Raw genomic sequence first — 22645 nt, 5'->3', positions numbered from 1 at the left:
ACCGTCCTACGAACATAACGGGAAGACCGGCAACATCAGTATCATTTGCAGTGTGTTCAGCACTGCTGGAAAGAAATTATGCACCGCAGATAGCCTTCTGTGAATAGGTCCATCCTAAACTCAAAGACTTCATGTTCACAAATGAGGTCTCGTTCACGAGGAATGGCAGCTTCAGTTTTGCCAACATGCATGTGTAGTCGGAGAACAAGCCCCATGCTATGAGACGTTCCCACCACCTGGTTCAGTTTTCCCATTAATGTTTGGACAGGGATTTTGTGGAGCATTATGAGAGGATCAAGTGATATTACCTCATAGAATGGCTAGCGCATCTTATTACCAGTTTCTAGAAGGCAATCTACCACCACCACCACTACTACTAGAGGATGTTCCATTCCAAAAAACGACGGCATCTGTGGTTGCAACATGATGGAGCACCCCCGCACTTTACCAGCGCAGTGCGCTGTCACCTGGACGCCGGCTATCTGCAGCGATGGATGGGCCAAAAAGAAATCCTGATCAAAACCCCTTAGATTACTTCTTTTGGGAGTACATGAAATTTGAGGTTTATCGCAGAGAAGTGGAAACTCTGCAAGAGTTCCGGGAATGTGCCTTGAAAGCTGGTCAGAACATCAGTCAAAACAACGAGGTACTGAGGCGGGTTCAAGAGAATTATCTCCGAAGGTGCCGAGTATAAATTGCCGCCAATGGTGTTTCGAACACAGCTGTAACAATGAAAATCATTTCCCACAGCCAATCTGGTCAAGTGTGGTATTCGCTAAAAGGTACATAAACGCTTTGTCGTTTTTTAAATGTTTTTCTATTAAAAAGTAAATACGCTTAGAGTTTTACGTGACTTTTACTTTTGTGATCATAAGCCACAGAACCTCCATTTCTATGTAGAATCCGACCCGTAGGACGTGGCATTTAATTTCGTAAATCCCACACGTATTTGCCGGGAATCAAACCCGGAATGTCTTGGTGAGAAGCGAGCAGTGGTACCACTGGGCTCGTTTCTATTATTTCCCACTTTATTCGGTTTTTACTTCGGGTCAGGGTTTGTAGCAGATTTGGCAGAGTTTTAGGGCTGGATGTTTTTCTTGACGCCAACCATTAGATGAGAAATGGTACCGTGTTAGTATGGTGGTGGTGATTATCAGAGAGAATAAATGGAAGGCATCCGACACTGCGAAAAATGAAAATATCAGCGAAAGAAAGACAAGGGCCACGAAGGTCGTGGACTCCCTAAATACCGTCGGGGTCGGAAAAGAACGAGAATTGACCAAGGGAGATGGGATAGGACAGATGGTACAAGTAGGTGGGAGCAGTGCCAGGACTCAAGTCAGTGCCCCGTGGTCGCCAACCCACGCTCCGAGGTTGAGAGTCTTTTACGACAGGCAGGGAATACCCGGAATGGTACCTAACTTAAGGCCACGGCCACTTCTTTACCCCCTCCTTGTCTATCCCCCGATCTTCCCATCCCCCACCCTCGACAAGGCCTCTGTTCCGCATAACAGGTGAGGCCACCTGGCGAAATACTGGTCCTCCTCCCCAGTTGTATACCTCGACCCAAAGTCTTACGCTCCAGGACACTGCCCTTGAGGCGGTAGAGGTGGGATCCCTCACTGAGCCCGAGAGAAAAACCCTGGACGGTAAACAAATTATGAAATAAATAATAATAATAACACAGTAATTATCGTATGGCATCGGCTACCGTGTGTAGACATCAAATTTGACACCATCTGGGTGCTTCCCGTTTTACTCTAGGTCTGCTACTCGTAGATGGCAGACCGAGTAAACCGAATCTCTCTTGGGCGTCTGTGGCTGTGTTTTAATGAATTCTGTAGGGTAAACACCAAATGTGTCACCAGAGATCTTTTATATGCCGACATCGTACGACATGGAGTAACGAATGGAGTTTTTCCGCCCTTCAAAAGTCCGACTACCTCTGCCGGGTTTGAACCCGCTGCCTTGGGATCCAGAGGTAGACACTGTACCACTGATCCATGTGCACACCAGAATGGCCTATAAAATGCGTGTGTGTATTTTGTATACATAAGAAAGTAGTCGTCTAATAACTCTGCCGTGCAGAACTTCCCTCTAAGTGATTACAGGATCACGTACCCTAATTCTCTGAGTTATATATTTTAGAAATGTACGCTTGCACTATTTTGTCATGCCCAATAAACTTCATTTTCCTAAAGGCAGTGTTTCCGACGTCCAGATCACTGACGATACATTTCTCGCATGTCAGTTTTCCTGAAGTTCAGTAAATAGAGATTTATTCGAAAGTCGTTTCATTCAACATTATTCATGCTGAGTTACAAAAAAGGCTTAATAAGAATAACATATGAAAAATGTATAATGTGAAGCTGTGGCTTGGTTGACGTCTCCCTTCCTTCCTCTGTAGCGTTCTCCATTCATTTCTCTGCTTCTTCGCTCCATTCTGAACTCATTTGCATTGGCGGAAAAATATATCCAAACAGCAAGAAATAAGGAATGTAGAATATGGAAATTTTGTCAGTATATTTTTCGAGCTAATATATTTCATTGATTAAAGGTACAGGAGTACAGGTTAATATCCGCATGAGGAAAGCTATCGCAAATGTGCCATGCTGGTCTATTACTAACCGGTGTAACCGCCTGACTGTTGAATACAGGAATGCAAACGTGCATGCATTGTATCGTAGAGATGCCGGATGTCAGCTTGTGGGATGGAGTTCCATATCTGCTGCACTTGGTCGGTCAATAAAGGGACGGTTAATGTCGGTTCTGGATGACGCTGGAGTTGTCATCGAATGATGTCCCATACGTGCTCGTTTGCGGACAGAACCGGGCAACATGTCGATACTGTGTAGAGCATCTTGGGTTACAACAGCGACATGGGGGCGTTCACTATCCTGTTGGAAAACACCCCCGGGAATGTTGTTCATGAATGGCAGCACAACAGGTCGAATCACAAGACGGACATAGGTACATATCTGCAGTCACGGTGCGTGGGATAATGCCGTGAGTGCTCGTGCTGTCATAGGACATTGTTCCCCAGACCAGAACGCCTGGTGTAGGTCCAGTGTGTCGACGCCACAGGCAGGTGGAATGCAGGCGATCACCTCGCCTACACACGACTATCACTGGCACAAAGGCAGAACCGGCTTTCATCGGAAAACACAACGGACCTCCTCTTCATCTACCAATGAGCTCCCGCTTGACTCCACTGAAGTCGCAGACGGCGGTGATTTGTGGTAAGTGAAATGCACGCCTCAGGGCGTCTGGCTCAGAACTGTCTTTCAAGTAACCGATTTCGAATAGTTCGTTGCGTCACTGTGGTGCCAACTGCCACTCGATTTGCTGCTGCAGACGCAGTCCGCTGCGCCACAGCCATATACCGAATACAGCGGTCCCCCCCTCTCAGTGGTGCCTCGGGGACGTCCAGAGCCCGATCTTCTTGCGAGCGTACCTTCTCGTGAACACTGCTGCCAGCACGCGTGCACAGTGGACACATTCCTGCCAAGTCATTCTGCAATAGCTAGGAAGGAAAATCCACTTCCACGTAGCCCTATCACAAGGCCCCGTTCAACGGCAGTGAGCTGTTGATACTGGCCTCTTCGTCGTCGTAAAGGCATTCTTGATCCACTCACAGTCACTCCGTCCAATCACACAGGTGGCTAACGTTCTCTCACTGTACAACCCGTATTTAAAGCAAAACCTGATATGCAACGATATGGGGCCGATCCTAGCGCCACGATAATGCCGTTTGCAGGAAATTCAAACCAATGCCATATTTCAGGTGTATAGACACTCCTACCAGCGTTCGTTAATCTAGCACACCCTTTCTTGGTGTTTGGATATTTTATTCTGCCATTGTACTATAGCTTCAGCATCGCTCTTTTCTTCTGACAGAGCAGAGTACAGTCTACGCACCACTAGTTGAGACTTTAGCTTTTGCTTGTCGGTTGGGGACTATCTAGAATTTTCGTGGACACGGTAACTATGACAACTACTGTACGTCATCTATGTATACTAGGAGAGGAAAACGCACGCCTATCCTTCTCCGCGCATGCGAGGATCTTAGTTAGCTGGTCATGTGTCAACCGTACCGTAGATAGCGAGCCCTAGGGCAGGTGGACAGGATTCGATGAAATAATATACAGGGCGATCCGTTTGGTATGCTATAAAAATAAAATGTTTTGCGCATGGTTATTTGATGGTTCAGTATGATCGGGCAGCTGGCAAAAACGTGTTTTGAGATTATAACACATAGCGGGCCTTACAGGGATCAAGAATTCCATGGACTGATGTTCACCTGACATTTTGACGTACCGTATATACAAGGTGTCACAGGAGGAATGGTCAATATTCAGGGATATAATAGGAACGATGATGCAAAATATTTCATATCGACATATGCTCTATTCCGAATGCTTTCCGAGATACAACACATTTAATGTACATTTGTTTCTGACTAGTGGCGCGCACGTATGTGTCTTACCCAACAATTTCCGCATGTAATGTCCGCCATACGCGTGTTTGTGGTACAGTGAGACGTGCTGTTACTAGGACTACGCTGCACCGTTCCAACAATGTGTTGCTCTTCCTGCACTGGTTGTTGAACTGCACGTTCAGAAGAAAAATGGGAGCTTGGAAGAATACTTGTTTCACACAATGTGTTGAAAACAAGGAATTCAACGGGTTGGAAAGCGCTGACGGTATTCCTCGACAGCAGCAGGAGCACTACTATCGCAGAAGTCGTAAACATACACCACACTGAACCACAGTCGTCAAAAGGAACACCTAAATTTACTAGCCAACTTAGCCACGAGATACAATGTTGTGAAAGTAGCTCATTACTTGATGAGCCCCCTGTGTCTTCTTCATGTTTCGTACCCACGAGATAAGAGCGTCGAAGATGAATTGCAATCTCTTTGGGCAGGAAAGGAATCCAGATTTAGAACATCCTAGGGGAGAATTTCGGATGGATTCGAACAGACACGTGGCTAATTTCTAAAATACGATAATTATCCAGATGTAAATTAAGACTTGGATTGGTACAGCGGAACGCGTAGTAAATTTAAAGGAATTATCATGTATTCAAATCTCTTCTGGCCAAAAGTGGAAAGATTGTGCTAGACCGTGGGAAGATTCGAAGCTACACGTGTATGTAGCGGGAAAAGTATTTATTCAGCTCAAGCTTCAGCGTTTTAGACCACTTAATTAAAATGATAAAATCCTGAGATTAATATTCCTCGAATTTTTCTCAACATTGGGGATATCGACACCAGAGATGAGACCCTTGGGATAATAAAATTGTGTAATATAATGAAATTTACTGATCACTTTCGCGAGCCAAAAGCCGGGATATACTAGGAGTGACGACTGAGTAAGGGGCATTCCTTTTTGGTGGTGCGAGATTCCAGGTCTGTATCGCTCTGGGACAGTGATTCATGTGATGATTGTAAATCGAACATTGAAGATTGATTATTGGTAAGAGTAAATACCAGCGTGTGGTAAGACCGGGTGGAGTGTAAAATAAAATAAATACTGATATTCATTTGAATATGAAATTTACCCGCGTTTGGTGATGAAACGACAAATTAACGGCATATCTCAGCGCGGCAATATTAATAGAGTCCTTTGCCTGTTAAAGGTGTCGGATGGTATAAATATTGAAATATGAATTGATAATAATTTATGTGTGGGAAATGTACAGTGTTTCATATAAATATTGTATAAAAGTAAGATTATTCACGAGAAACCTGTGAAATAAACTTGAAGATGCACATATATTTTAAGTAAATTATCAGTGTGTACAATGTAAAAATATCTACTTAAACAATGTTGTTAATTAAGAATCTCCGAGAAGAAATGTGTGATCTGTGTATAGTGCTTATCCACATGGTGTGTTAGGCCATAATGGAGCGTTTGGTGAACGTCAATGCCTGATAACATGCCGTTGTTCAGCAGAAATCCAGGTGGGTGAGAGGATTTGTATTATTTAAAGTGTATTATGCATCGTTTCAGGCCGATAGTTTGTTGTTTTCCTTTGCTTTGGTTTAAATACTAAGTGCTGTGTAGCACAGAGATGTTATGAGAAGTTTACGCACATCTTATGCTGAAATCTCAAAATTTGAGGCGATTACGTTAAATCGGATTAAGAAAGGTATCGGGTAAGAATAAGTTTTATGCCACTCTGTCGTCAAAGAATTTGTGTCTCTTGATTCCGTGTCAAAGTATAACGTGAAATTTGTTTTTGTGGATATGGGATAGAGATATCATTATGTCTAAATTAAGTCAAGATCGGCGTGATTTTCCTATCATTCATAGTTTTATATTTGCTAGAATTTTGTTTCAGTAGTTACATAATTCCAGTACGATGACGAATAAGCCACCACATTAAAATGAAATATAAAATAAAATGAGATCAACATTCAATAAAAAATTAATCTGAGATCATATAGACATTCAATAGCCATGATGAGAAAGGACGAAACATCAGGGACAGTGTTAAAATAGTGAGTTTAATTGGATTCCGGGATGAAAATGCCATAAAGGAGAATCGATCTCACGATGTGTTGATGCCGGGATGATATAAATGCCCCGAGGGAATAATGTGTTATAATGCCGGGAAGATGAAATGATCCGATGAAATATTGTAATAGAATGCCGTGCGAGGCATGTGCAATGTCCAGGGTTCGAAAACCGTTTGGTTCATGAATTATATGATCTGAGAAAGCTAAATGTTATGAGAGATAAATTCAATTGAAATGAGTATATTATAATCTAGCTTGTTTCAAAGTTATTCTTTCCCTATAGATTCACCGCAGGTAGAAAAATGGCAGGTGTTTCACACCAGGCAAATGCTGGGGCTGTGTTACGGGATGGTTGAAAAATCGCTAGGTGGAAGGGTTAGATATTTTCAAAATACCGCGAGCCCATTATCAGAGGTCTGTCTGGAAGATTAAAGAAGGTCGAAAGGAGTAATGATATTATGTAAACCTCGTAAATGATTGAGATGATCTTTTGTATACTGGATCCATGGATTTTGAGAGGTGAAAGAGTTTGTTACGGCAAAGTTTTGATACAGTTAGTTTGTTGTGTCAGTAGATTATTAAAGTGTGTTGTGGCGAATTTATCGATTGGTACGGGTAAATGACGACACTCGTCTGTCACGCACCCTCAATTGGGATTTGAGATTTAATTATTAGGTGGCCTCAGGTCTGTCTGTCTGAGGGACTGTGGTTATTTGACTTGTACAGCAGTGGTCTGTTAAAGACGTACTGTGTACGGCTAGACTCTTTCGTATTTTTTACATTTTTTGCTAGTGGTTTTACGACCAGATAGGTCTTATGGCGACGATGGGATAGGAAAGGCCTAGGAGTTGGATGGAAGCGGCCGTGGCCTTAATTAAGGTACAGCCCCAGCATTTGCCTGGTGTGAAAGTGGGAAACCACGGTAAACCATCTTCAGGGCTGCCGACAGTGGGATTCGAACCCACTATCTGGCGGATGCAGGCTCACAGCCGCGCGCTCCTAACGGCACAGCCAACTCGCCAGTCGTATTTTTATTAGCTGGTTAGTGGAGCACACGGATAGTTGTGAGTAATGTAGATATTTTAGGTTAAAGAAACGTAATGATGCAGAAAGATTCTATCATGTTATTATATTCCATACCTTGTAACCGCAAAGAAATACATCCACTAAGAGAGAAAGGTTACTAGTTATAGAGTCAGCGTATTTTGATGATAGTTGTTTTAGCGACATTCATGAAATCAGTAATGTGGTTAGTTCAGTCTTCAGTGATCAGTGTCCGGTTAATTTCAATATTCGTGATTTAGGTTAGATGGTTAGATCAGTCTGCAACGATCGGTGTACAAAACAATTTTTTTAAAGGACAGTGAAATTGAACAATTGAGGCAAATCTTGGAGGAGCTAAGGACGAAGTCTAAGGGAGAAATTATCTTTCGGGCTAGTGACCTCGAGCAGCACCAGAGGAGAGACAGTCTGCCTGAGACTGAAGGGGAAGACACTGACCAATTTCTACTGGATGTTGCACGAAAAATAGGAGCTGACATTCATTTAGCCGATATTTCGCGCAGCCACAGTGTTGGTCTGAAGGCGGGGCAGAAACCTCGCCCGATAATAGTTACATTTGTGTCATACAGAGACCGCAGCAGACTGTTTCATAAGAAGAGGAAGCCTGAAGGGAGTGGGGTCACCATCCGGAAAGATCTGACGACCTGCCGGCTGAGCATCCTTCGCGCAGCAATGGAGCTCCACGGACTGCGTAACGTGTGGACCAAGCTTAAAGGGAGTGGGGTCTAGATCTGTCGACCTGCCGGCCGAGCATCCTTCGTGCAGCAGCAGAGCTCCACGCACTGCGTAACGTGTGGACCAAGCTTAAAGGGAGTGGGGTCTAGATCTGACGACCTGCCGGCTGAGCATCCTTCGCGCAGCAATGGAGCTCCACGGACTGCGTAACGTGTGGACCAAGCTTAAAGGGAGTGGGGTCTAGATCTGACGACCTGCCGGCCGAGCATCCTTCGTGCAGCAGCAGAGCTCCACGCACTGCGTAACGTGTGGACCAAGCTTGAAGGGAGTGGGGTCACCATCCGGGAGGATCTGACGACCTGCCGGCTGAGCATCCTTCGTGCAGCAATGGAGCTCCACGCACTGCGTAACGTGTGGACCAAGCTTAAAGGGAGTGGGGTCTAGATCTGACGACCTGCCGGCCGAGCATCCTTCGTGCAGCAATGGAGCTCCACGCACTGCGTAACGTGTGGACCAAGCTTAAAGGGAGTGGGGTCTAGATCTGACGACCTGCCGGCTGAGCATCCTTCGTGCAGCAGCAGAGCTCCACGCACTGCGTAACGTGTGGACCAAGCTTAAAGGGAGTGGGGTCTAGATCTGACGACCTGCCGGCTGAGCATCCTTCGTGCAGCAATGGACCTCCACGCACTGCGTAACGTGTGGACCAAGCTTGAAGGGAGTGGGGTCACCATCCGGGAGGATCTGACGACCTGCCGGCCGAGCATCCTTCGTGCAGCAGCAGAGCTCCACGCACTGCGTAACGTGTGGACCAAGCTTAAAGGGAGTGGGGTCTAGATCTGACGACCAGCCGGCCGAGCATCCTTCGTGCACCAATGGAGCTCCACGCACTGCGTAACGTGTGGACCAAGCTTAAAGGGAGTGGGGTTTAGATCTGACGACCTGCCGGCCGAGCATCCTTCGTGCAGCAGCAGAGCTCCACGCACTGCGTAACGTGTGGACCAAGCTTAAAGGGAGTGGGGTCTAGATCTGACGACCTGCCGGCCGAGCATCCTTCGTGCAGCAGCAGAGCTCCACGCACTGCGTAACGTGTGGACCAAGCTTAAAGGGAGTGGGGTTTAGATCTGACGACCTGCCGGTCGAGCATCCTTCGTGCAGCAGCAGAGCTCCACGCACTGCGTAACGTGTGGACCAAGCTTAAAGGGAGTGGGGTCTAGATCTGACGACCAGCCGGCCGAGCATCCTTCGTGCACCAATGGAGCTCCACGCACTGCGTAACGTGTGGACCAAGCTTAAAGGGAGTGGGGTCTAGATCTGACGACCTGCCGGCCGAGCATCCTTCGTGCAGCAGCAGAGCTCCACGCACTGCGTAACGTGTGGACCAAGCTTAAAGGGAGTGGGGTCTAGATCTGACGACCTGCCGGCCGAGCATCCTTCGTGCAGCAATGGAGCTCCACGCACTGCGTAACGTGTGGACCAAGCTTAAAGGGAGTGGGGTCTAGATCTGACGACCTGCCGGCCGAGCATCCTTCGTGCAGCAGCAGAGCTCCACGCACTGCGTAACGTGTGGACCAAGCTTAAAGGGAGTGGGGTCTAGATCTGACGACCTGCCGGCCGAGCATCCTTCGTGCAGCAGCAGAGCTCCACGCACTGCGTAACGTGTGGACCAAGCTTAAAGGGAGTGGGGTCTAGATCTGACGACCTGCCGGTTGAGCAGCCTTCGCGCAGCAATGGACCTCCACGCACTGCGTAACGTGTGGACCAAGCTTAAAGGGAGTGGGGTCTAGATCTGACGACCTGCCGGCTGAGCATCCTTCGTGCAGCAATGGAGCTCCACGCACTGCGTAACGTGTGGACCAAGCTTAAAGGGAGTGGGGTCTAGATCTGACGACCTGCCGGCCGAGCATCCTTCGTGCAGCAGCAGAGCTCCACGCACTGCGTAACGTGTGGACCAAGCTTAAAGGGAGTGGGGTCTAGATCTGACGACCAGCCGGCCGAGCATCCTTCGTGCACCAATGGAGCTCCACGCACTGCGTAACGTGTGGACCAAGCTTAAAGGGAGTGGGGTTTAGATCTGACGACCTGCCGGCCGAGCATCCTTCGTGCAGCAGCAGAGCTCCACGCACTGCGTAACGTGTGGACCAAGCTTAAAGGGAGTGGGGTCTAGATCTGACGACCAGCCGGCCGAGCATCCTTCGTGCACCAATGGAGCTCCACGCACTGCGTAACGTGTGGACCAAGCTTAAAGGGAGTGGGGTCTAGATCTGACGACCTGCCGGCCGAGCATCCTTCGTGCAGCAGCAGAGCTCCACGCACTGCGTAACGTGTGGACCAAGCTTAAAGGGAGTGGGGTCTAGATCTGACGACCTGCCGGCCGAGCATCCTTCGTGCAGCAATGGAGCTCCACGCACTGCGTAACGTGTGGACCAAGCTTAAAGGGAGTGGGGTCTAGATCTGACGACCTGCCGGCCGAGCATCCTTCGTGCAGCAGCAGAGCTCCACGCACTGCGTAACGTGTGGACCAAGCTTAAAGGGAGTGGGGTCTAGATCTGACGACCTGCCGGCCGAGCATCCTTCGTGCAGCAGCAGAGCTCCACGCACTGCGTAACGTGTGGACCAAGCTTAAAGGGAGTGGGGTCTAGATCTGACGACCTGCCGGTTGAGCAGCCTTCGCGCAGCAATGGACCTCCACGCACTGCGTAACGTGTGGACCAAGCTTAAAGGGAGTGGGGTCTAGATCTGACGACCTGCCGGCTGAGCATCCTTCGTGCAGCAATGGAGCTCCACGCACTGCGTAACGTGTGGACCAAGCTTAAAGGGAGTGGGGTCGAGATCTGACGACCTGCCGGCCGAGCATCCTTCGTGCAGCAGCAGAGCTCCACGCACTGCGTAACGTGTGGACCAAGCTTAAAGGGAGTGGGGTCTAGATCTGACGACCAGCCGGCCGAGCATCCTTCGTGCACCAATGGAGCTCCACGCACTGCGTAACGTGTGGACCAAGCTTAAAGGGAGTGGGGTTTAGATCTGACGACCTGCCGGCCGAGCATCCTTCGTGCAGCAGCAGAGCTCCACGCACTGCGTAACGTGTGGACCAAGCTTAAAGGGAGTGGGGTCTAGATCTGACGACCTGCCGGTTGAGCAGCCTTCGCGCAGCAATGGACCTCCACGCACTGCGTAACGTGTGGACCAAGCTTAAAGGGAGTGGGGTCTAGATCTGACGACCTGCCGGCCGAGCATCCTTCGTGCAGCAGCAGAGCTCCACGCACTGCGTAACGTGTGGACCAAGCTTAAAGGGAGTGGGGTTTAGATCTGACGACCTGCCGGCCGAGCATCCTTCGTGCACCAATGGAGCTCCACGCACTGCGTAACGTGTGGACCAAGCTTAAAGGGAGTGGGGTTTAGATCTGACGACCTGCCGGTTGAGCAGCCTTCGCGCAGCAATGGACCTCCACGCACTGCGTAACGTGTGGACCAAGCTTAAAGGGAGTGGGGTTTAGATCTGACGACCTGCCGGCCGAGCATCCTTCGTGCAGCAGCAGAGCTCCACGCACTGCGTAACGTGTGGGCCAAGCTTAAAGGGAGTGGGGTCTAGATCTGACGACCTGCCGGCCGAGCATCCTTCGTGCAGCAGCAGAGCTCCACGCACTGCGTAACGTGTGGACCAAGCTTAAAGGGAGTGGGGTCTAGATCTGACGACCTGCCGGTTGAGCATCCTTCGTGCAGCAATGGACCTCCACGCACTGCGTAACGTGTGGGCCAAGCTTAAAGGGAGTGGGGTCTAGATCTGACGACCTGCCGGCCGAGCATCCTTCGTGCAGCAGCAGAGCTCCACGCACTGCGTAACGTGTGGACCAAGCTTAAAGGGAGTGGGGTCTAGATCTGACGACCTGCCGGCCGAGCATCCTTCGTGCAGCAGCAGAGCTCCACGCACTGCGTAACGTGTGGACCAAGCTTAAAGGGAGTGGGGTCTAGATCTGACGACCTGCCGACCGAGCATCCTTCGTGCAGCAGCAGAGCTCCACGCACTGCGTAACGTGTGGACCAAGCTTAAAGGGAGTGGGGTCTAGATCTGACGACCTGCCGGCCGAGCATCCTTCGTGCAGCAGCAGAGCTCCACGCACTGCGTAACGTGTGGACCAAGCTTAAAGGGAGTGGGGTCTAGATCTGACGACCTGCCGGCCGAGCATCCTTCGTGCACCAATGGACCTCCACGCACTGCGTAACGTGTGGACCAAGCTTAAAGGGAGTGGGGTCTAGATCTGACGACCTGCCGGCCGAGCATCCTTCGTGCAGCAGCAGAGCTCCACGCACTGCGTAACGTGTGGACCAAGCTTAAAGGGAGTGGGGTCTAGATCTGACGACCTGCCGGCCGAGCATCCTTCGTGCACCAATGGAGCTCCACGCACTGCGTAACGTGTGGACCAAGCTTAAAGGGAGTGGGGTTTAGATCTGACGACCTGCCGGCCGAGCATCCTTCGTGCAGCAGCAGAGCTCCACGCACTGCGTAACGTGTGGACCAAGCTTAAAGGGAGTGGGGTCTAGATCTGACGACCTGCCGACCGAGCATCCTTCGTGCAGCAGCAGAGCTCCACGCACTGCGTAACGTGTGGACCAAGCTTAAAGGGAGTGGGGTCTAGATCTGACGACCTGCCGGCCGAGCATCCTTCGTGCAGCAGCAGAGCTCCACGCACTGCGTAACGTGTGGACCAAGCTTAAAGGGAGTGGGGTCTAGATCTGACGACCTGCCGGCCGAGCATCCTTCGTGCACCAATGGAGCTCCACGCACTGCGTAACGTGTGGACCAAGCTTAAAGGGAGTGGGGTTTAGATCTGACGACCTGCCGGTTGAGCATCCTTCGTGCAGCAGCAGAGCTCCACGCACTGCGTAACGTGTGGACCAAGCTTAAAGGGAGTGGGGTCTAGATCTGACGACCTGCCGGTTGAGCATCCTTCGTGCAGCAATGGACCTCCACGCACTGCGTAACGTGTGGACCAAGCTTAAAGGGAGTGGGGTCTAGATCTGACGACCTGCCGGCCGAGCATCCTTCGTGCAGCAGCAGAGCTCCACGCACTGCGTAACGTGTGGACCAAGCTTAAAGGGAGTGGGGTCTAGATCTGACGACCTGCCGACCGAGCATCCTTCGTGCAGCAGCAGAGCTCCACGCACTGCGTAACGTGTGGACCAAGCTTAAAGGGAGTGGGGTCTAGATCTGACGACCTGCCGGTTGAGCAGCCTTCGCGCAGCAATGGACCTCCACGCACTGCGTAACGTGTGGACTAAGCTTAAAGGGAGTGGGGTCTAGATCTGACGACCTGCCGGCCGAGCATCCTTCGTGCAGCAGCAGAGCTCCACGCACTGCGTAACGTGTGGACCAAGCTTAAAGGGAGTGGGGTCTAGATCTGACGACCTGCCGGCCGAGCATCCTTCGTGCAGCAGCAGAGCTCCACGCACTGCGTAACGTGTGGACCAAGCTTAAAGGGAGTGGGGTCTAGATCTGACGACCTGCCGGCCGAGCATCCTTCGTGCACCAATGGAGCTCCACGCACTGCGTAACGTGTGGACCAAGCTTAAAGGGAGTGGGGTTTAGATCTGACGACCTGCCGACCGAGCATCCTTCGTGCAGCAGCAGAGCTCCACGCACTGCGTAACGTGTGGACCAAGCTTAAAGGGAGTGGGGTCTAGATCTGACGACCTGCCGACCGAGCATCCTTCGTGCAGCAGCAGAGCTCCACGCACTGCGTAACGTGTGGACCAAGCTTAAAGGGAGTGGGGTCTAGATCTGACGACCTGCCGGCCGAGCATCCTTCGTGCAGCAATAGAGCTCCACGCACTGCGTAACGTGTGGACCAAGCTTAAAGGGAGTGGGGTTTAGATCTGACGACCTGCCGGCTGAGCATCCTTCGTGCAGCAATGGACCTCCACGCACTGCGTAACGTGTGGACTAAGCTTAAAGGGAGTGGGGTCTAGATCTGACGACCTGCCGGCTGAGCATCCTTCGTGCAGCAGCAGAGTTCCACGCACTGCGTAACGTGTGGACCAAGCTTGAAGGGAGTGGGGTCACCATCCGGGAGGATCTGACGACCTGCCGGCTGAGCATCCTTCGTGCAGCAATGGACCTCCACGCACTGCGTAACGTGTGGACCAAGCTTAAAGGGAGTGGGGTCTAGATCTGACGACCTGCCGGCCGAGCATCCTTCGTGCAGCAGCTGAGCTCCACGCACTGCGTAACGTGTGGGCCAAGCTTAAAGGGAGTGGGGTCTAGATCTGACGACCTGCCGGCCGAGCATCCTTCGTGCAGCAGCAGAGCTCCACGCACTGCGTAACGTGTGGACCAAGCTTAAAGGGAGTGGGGTCTAGATCTGACGACCTGCCGGCCGAGCATCCTTCGTGCAGCAGCAGAGCTCCACGCACTGCGTAACGTGTGGACTAAGCTTAAAGGGAGTGGGGTCTAGATCTGACGACCTGCCGGCCGAGCATCCTTCGTGCAGCAGCAGAGCTCCACGCACTGCGTAACGTGTGGACCAAGCTTAAAGGGAGTGGGGTCTAGATCTGACGACCTGCCGGTCGAGCATCCTTCGTGCACCAATGGAGCTCCACGCACTGCGTAACGTGTGGACCAAGCTTAAAGGGAGTGGGGTCTAGATCTGACAACCTGCCGGCTGAGCATCCTTCGTGCAGCAATGGAGCTCCACGGACTGCGCAAACCAAACGGCAGCAAAACCCGAGTAACACGGATGGAACACATCACATTGAAAATATTACGATAACATTATTTTCCATAGTTATGAAACTCCGTTGCTCACTATTCTGAACTTTAACTTTGCTATTTCAGTATTGCTATATTTGTATATACCTTTCCTATTCGTAACACTTCATTTTAAAATTTAATTAACTTTTGAATTTAACTAAATACGTGTATTTGCGTTCTTATTTTTATGATTATTATTAATGTAACATTTTTTAAAATAGTTTCATTACTTTACCAGTAATATATACTTCATTAATTTTAGACAAGACACCCCTAATTTAGTTGTACATTAAAAATATTAGATAATTTTATGCACAGTTGATTCATTGCCTGCACCCTTGTACTTCAGTTAGCGATAATTTCCTCCTAGCCCCTCGTGTTTATGTGTCTATTTTAGTGATTTACATTCTACCAGGTTGGTTACTGTCACGAGTCACGATGCACATTACACTCTCCTTTCCTTCCGCTGTCCCCGCTCCCCCCACCCACTAGTTCCAACCCTGACCAAAGTACCGCTAACATTCTTAAGAACTTCGTGTCGCAACATCCCAGAGCCCTTCACGTCTGTCATACAAACTGCCAAAGCTTATTAGCTGCCAATGGAATGGATGAGCTTACAGAAATATACAGCCCAGTTATTTTCCATGTCCTACTAGTGTCTGAGTCATGGTTAACAGATAAGAGACCGTCTTCTTTGTGCCAACTTGAAGGCTACTCGCTTCTGAAAAATATCCGCACCCACAAGCGAGATGGAGGGGTATGTGGCTATTTCTTAACCAGCCTCAAACCCAAAGTGATAGGTCATTCACCAGGCAGGTCTGAGAGGAAACCAGAATATATGTTCGTAGAAATAACAGCGAACGGGATTAAAGACCTTATAGGAGTAGTTTACAAACCTCCGAATATAGGCCACTTAGAAGATTCTGAAGCTGACTTAACTGAACTGCTGCCAGACTACCCTCACACAATAATCACGGGAGATTTTAATACGTACTTAATTGACGTCACTTCTCCCGAAACTACGCGACTTAAAACATTGTTTCAAGCCTATAATATGGACATCTTGCCTCTCTCTCCAACTCACCACACACACTGTTAGATCTTATAGTTACCAGCAATTCAGACAGTTCTAAATGTTGGTCAAACCTTTGTACCTGGTATTTCTGCACATGATGCAATATACATCTCGTATAACCTCCGGCCACCGAAACCCTCCCAGAAATTTATTACCTATCGACCATTGAAAAATATAAATAAAGATAGACTCTTCGAGGACGCAAGCAAAATACCCTGGCATAACATAACGACCTATAACAAACTAGACTACAAAGTCACCTTCTTTAACAGCAAAGTAACGGAACTATTTGACAAGCATGCCCCCAAGCGGCGAGCGAGAATATCTGAAGGACCCTCCCCGTGGTTAAAAGACGACATTAGACAACTAATGAAACAAAGAGACTGCGCCCACAGACAATACAAAAATGACCCTACTGTACAAAATTTGACGAATATAGGAAGTTACGAAACAAAACAACACAACAAATACGGAATGCTAAACTGCAGCACGCTTACAGTTTAATTACGCCTAACGGTAGAACAGCGACGACATTGTGGAAATCTATTAATAAACTTGGACTTTCGAAGAACAAAAACAAAGACGAAATTACAGTACCTCTCGAGGCTCTTAACGAGTACTTTATTGCTAGTTCCTCCGCAGTACGACCTGTCGACAAACAGAAACTTATGAACCATTACGATACACACCCCACCCCTGACAGAGATAAATTCTATTTCAGTCACGTGACACCCCTCCAAGTCAGGAAAGCAGTCCTTAGGATAAGCACGAAAGCGAAAGGAATTGATGACATTGGGACTGACATGGTCAAACTAATTCTTGATTTATATTACCAACCTTAACCCATATAATCAATTTCTCTCTTTTATACTCCACATATCCAACTCTCTGGAAGAAGGCTATTGTGCTACCTCTTCCGAAAAGTCAAACACCTTTGAACGAAGGAGGCTATCGCGCAATCTGTATTTTATCAGCTTTATCTAAAATCTTAGAATATGTAGTCCATACACAAATGTCAGAGTACCTTCAAAAGCACAATCTCCTTAACCCTTTCCAGTCCGGTTTCCGACAAGGACATATCGCAACTACAGCCTTACTCAAAGTGACTGAGGACGTTCGACTAGAAATAGACAGAGGACGAGTCACAGTTGTAGTACTACTAGTGTACCAGGAAAAGTTGTTGGGCTCATGAGCATGGGAAGGATCTCAGGTAGTGAGCGGTACTTTTTGATCCGGTACAGAGAAGGAAGCTTTGCAGATGGTGTACATTTTTCTGATAAGTTTATTCAATCACCCTGCTCCTATTATTCATTCAAACACTAGAGACTGTCTTGAAAATATATTCTTCCATGAACATGTTCAAATTAAAATTAAATTCCAGAATTCTTTAATGCTGGTAAAGTTGAACAAAATATAATCTTTCTTCGCATATGATCTCTTGACGTTAGAAAATGTCCAAAATAAATTATTATTCTTAATAACTGCACTTAAATAAACCACACAGTTCATATAGGTTGATCCTAAAGTCCAATTAAACCTTCACTCATGACTTCATAAATTAAATATAATCCAAATAAACTCTTTGTTCATGAACCTTTCTTATGAAAACCTGCAGTTTAAATTAATTCATAGATGAAATAAGGTTTCAAAAGTTCAAATTAAATATTTAATCTTGTAAATCACTCCTGTGAAATCCTAAAGTCTATTTAAATTAGAATAGGTTGAATATGGTTTCAAAATACACACTTGCTTCAGTAACTTTTAAAGTCTTTTTAAATTGACTTATTGTCATAAATATACCTACAGCTTATCTAAATTGCCTCCTACAGTCTATCTAGGTTTTAGAATCCTAATTCACACGATAATTTTTTTATGAATTAGGCACTTGCACTTGACTAACGTAGCACTCAAGAATTGTGGTTGATAAAGTGCCTTTGTAATGAGTCAGTGATTGTCTTAGTGCAATATGTTGAGATTATTCACCAGAGAAAAATTGTAAAGTGCACTCATATCACCTGAATTCAGCAAACAGTAGCAGATGAAATGCAGCTCCGCAGATCGACGACTGGAACTCCCACGATGATCAGCATGAGGTCGAACTCAGCACCAACAGCGGCGAACCACGTTCCAAATCCCTCGATGTACTACGCATCTCCTCGAACGATGTAACTTGTCCCACAATGAATTTGATGTTTGGATAAATGCGAGGTTTCAACACTTTATCAAGATTTCCGGTGTTGTCAGATATAATGGGCACACGGGAAAGTTCAATTGACACGGTAATACAAAACGTAGCACTGTCTTTTAAGAATGACTAGTATTGCACTTTGAAATAATATAAGTTTGAAAGCACAGTTCATACTTGCACTTCGCAATGCAGCAGTTAACGCAACACTCTAAACAACACAGTCCTTTAGCACAGTCTGTAACATAGGTCTCTGTTTAAAATATTTAAAGTAAAAATGATCTCACTTCTTAAGTCACCGGAGTTTTAAATGCACAGTTTCTAAATGTACAGTTCATGTAGCAAGAGATTTTAACATTGGGCACAGTTCTTGACATTTAAAACACGTAATAAGTTCAGGATGAATATTAAGGTCACGGTTAATGGAAAATCATGCGTAAATTCAGTTCATGCACGACATGTTCAACAGTCTCTAAAATTCTAGAACACACTTCTTAAGTAGATTGTCTGTGTAAGTTAGCCTTACAAGAGTCCATATTTCCTATAACCGACATATAATGTCCTTAAGGTTCAGTCCCTTTTCTAATAACACTGTTGAAAGTATCCATTAAATACGTGAAAAATTGTCCACATTTGATTTTACTAATCACTGAGGGTTTGACTATCATAACACATTGACCAGTTCAAAGTCATATTCAAAAATGAAACACACGTCGACACGTCTCGAAATTCATAAATACGTCAAACATCATAAATTTAAATTATCACACACAGTCCTTTCAATGTTCGTAACGCTGTACCGGATAGTGACAGAGATTGAACGCACATTGAAAATAGTCAAGTCCACAATGCGATAGAAATTGACAAGTCTAGCACATGTATTAAATGCAACCTAAATACGCCTTCAAATTCACAAGTCTACAACTCGGAAGAAAATTCCTAAGTCTTATAGCACGGAGTTCAACTTAGAGGCACTTTGAAATTTTCACAAGTCCACGACGCGGTTGAAATTTCTAAGTATCGCAGTCTGGTACTTCACACGGTTTTCACTTCAACTTCGCGTAGCGCGATCCGACAGCATTATCGCCTTCTATAGTTGAGTTGTAGATTTCAACTGAGTGTACACTGCGAGTCGTTTACCTTAAATACCCGTTGCGGGCTGGCTCGCTGCGTCAAGCTATGGACAAGTGGTCTCATACAGAGAACTTTCTACCTAAATATCTTCGAAGTTACTGAATGGATTGACTTCAAATTTCGGCTATTACAATTTCAAAATGCGGACTTCACGCTGTTGTATTTCCTATTTCCGTAACTTAAGCCATTCAAACGTTATGAAAATATTTCCAGACTATTCCATAGGGGAGGGTCTAGAACATGTGGCGATTACGTCACTCAGCCTGTTTCCAGCTCGCGCTGTCTCTCTCACTCCTACCGCAAGCAGCGGAGTCGAGAACTTCCGTCCGTACAGCTGTTTCAATGCTAAAGCTGAGCAGTTCATTAATAAATAAAGAATAGTAAAAATGATGTTGCAGGTCATAGGCATTCCTGCTACACTTTATTACAGTAAAGCTTTTGACCGCGTAGACGTTAAAAATTAAATAATTGAAAAAGAGGTTCAACCTATTCAATACATAAAAGAAAGGAATGTAGTGATTACATTCTTATTTAATAGTGATTAGAAATGGGACCGGTTTCGACCCTAGTCCAGGTCATCGTCAGCCGTTCAAAACATAAAAAACAAGAAAAACAATGCATATGAAAAAGAATAAGTGAACTCTGCATCGGTATAAGATGAAATATAAATTGATGATGGGGGTAGAAATTGTGAGCCACTTGAAATAAAACAGTACGTAATATTATGAAAGGTAGTACGGCACACGCAATGATAAGTAAAGTCTCTCAATGTTTATGAATAGTGGAGAACGGTCAAATGGGTCAGTTTTTACAGGTACAAAGTCACAACACTATCGAACAACATATGAAGATCCGTAAATATTTTGAAGTCGCAGAAGAATAGATTTATAGAAGCAAACTGCCAGCTCTCGGTGATCAGCGCGGCACATCCAAGGTCATGCGCTGTGGTCTCGAACGCCAAAGTAGAATGGAGAATATCCTGAAGGTCCAGTATTTGCCTCGGTTGCGGGAAGTTAAGTACGTATATATAGAAATATACAACGCAATTCAGTATAATTGAATGAGTAATTGTGCTCCTGCTGAGTTCTTGGAAAACAGTTGACTTGAAAAAACAAAAGAGAATAAATGTAGTAAAAAGCGCAATATCGGAAAACAAATGAAAACATATATGCACAGTGCGCTATTTTTTAAATTGAAAAAATTTAGGTCATGATTGAAGTAGTCGAAGTTGACACAAGACAAGAGTTAAAATTTGAATGAGGAGAACCGAAATGAAGGTAGTGGTTTCTTTTTTTAAATAGAAAAGGTAGAATAAATTAATACCGGTAGAGGAAGAGTGATAGTGAAATCAGAGAAGAATAAAGGAAATTGAAGATAAATGGTGTTTAAGAAGGATAAGATAGGGAAATGAAAGAGGGGTAGTTTAGGGTGGGTTAGGAGGGTGGGTTATTGGAGGTAGAAAATGTGGGTGGGAACTTTGTAAGGCATGGAAAATAGAATTGGGGTTTTGGAATTTGGAATTTTTGAGAAGAAGAATTAGGAAGTCGAAAAGGATGTTGGGTTTTTCAGAAATGTCGTTTAAATTGAAATTAGGGTTGAAGTACTGGTCAAGGTGGATAAAGCAATTTTCAGTTATGTTTAAGAGGGGGCCTTTGTTAATGATCTTAAGTATTTTCATGTCATTTTCAATACTGGTGAAACTATGCTTTGAGTCTTGTATGTGCTGTCCTATGGCAGAGAATCGGTTGTATTTAATGGCGTTGACATGTTCAGAGTACCTGATATTGAAGTTGCGGCCAGTTTGTCCGACGTAGGAGGAATTACAGTTGTTGCATTTGAATCTGTATACACCAGATTTAGAAAAAGCATTAGATTTATTTAGAGATTTAGAGTTGTGTTAGATATCAAGATTTCTATTGTTAGTTTTAAAAGAAATTTTCATGTTATGTTTTTAAAAAATATTAGTTATTTTATAAGCATCCTGAGTGAAAGTGAAGGTGGAAAAAGCAGTTGGTTTTATTGTGTCTTTAAATAAAGTGGTTTTTGGACGGTGTTTGAATTTGTTGATGATGCGGTTTATGAAGGAGTTGTTAAAGCCATTGAATTTAGCGATGTTGCGGATGGTGTTTAATTCGTTATTTAAATCTTTTTTAGACATAGGGGTGTTGAAGGCACGAAAAATTAAGCTGTTATAAGTAGCACGTTTATGAGCTTGAGGGTGCGAAGAATCTTGTCGTATTGTGGTTGCTGTTTGGGTTGGTTTTCTGAAAATTTTGTAAGATAAAGAAGAAGGATGTCTAGTGATAGTTAGGTCTAGAAAATTAAGAGTTTGGTTGTGTTCTGATTCGAGGGTGAATTTAATGTTAGAGTCTAAGTTGTTGAGATGAAGAAGTGTAGAGGCTGCGTTGGATGATTCTTCATTTAAGATTACTAATGTGTCGTCGACATATCTGGCCCAAAAGAGGATGTTGGAGAAATTATTATTATTATTATTAATTTTTGTGTTTTCTAAGAAGTCGAGGTAAATTTCAGCAAGAATGCCAGAGGCTGGTGAGCCCATAGCTAAGCCATCTTGTTGATAAATGGTGTTGTCAAAGGTAAAATAATTATTGTTGAGAACTAATTTTAAAATAGACATGAAGTCTTGAATTTCAAGTTTACTTAGGTTACTGAATTTGTTTAGGTTGTTGTTTATAATGGGGAATAATTTTGAAATTGGAATTCTAGGGTACATGTTTACAATGTCAAAAGAATGGAGAGAGAAATTTGGTTGGATTTCAAAATTCTTTAATTTGTTGATTAGATCAGAAGTGTTTTTGATAGATTTGTTGGATAAAAATTGATAATGTTTTAGTAAAAGTGCTTGGATGAATTTAGAAGTGTTGTATAGGGGACTGGGTCTGTAATTGATAATAGGACGGATGGGAATGTTAGTTTTGTGAATTTTAGGGAGGGCTTTGGCAGTGGGTAATCCTGGGTTCACGTTTATTAATTTAGTTTTTCTTGATCTGTGAGGAGAAAGGGAGCGTTTTTAAAGTATGTTTGAGTAGGCGTTGGATTTTTGTGGATGGGTCTTTTTTACTATAGAAAAAGAAGGGTCACTGAAAATATCTTGGTTTTATCTAAGTAGCCAGTTTTTTTCCATTATGACAGTAGTGTTGCCTTTATCAGATTTGGTGATAATGAGATTATTGTCATTTATTTTCTTTTTAAGATCCGAAATGATTTTATTATCATTAATTAAA

This window comes from Anabrus simplex, chromosome 10, assembly GCF_040414725.1.
Source record: "Anabrus simplex isolate iqAnaSimp1 chromosome 10, ASM4041472v1, whole genome shotgun sequence".
Lineage (NCBI taxonomy): Eukaryota > Metazoa > Arthropoda > Insecta > Orthoptera > Tettigoniidae > Anabrus > Anabrus simplex.
The sequence above is the reverse complement of the archived record's forward strand: the minus strand, read 5'-3'. Positions refer to the sequence as shown.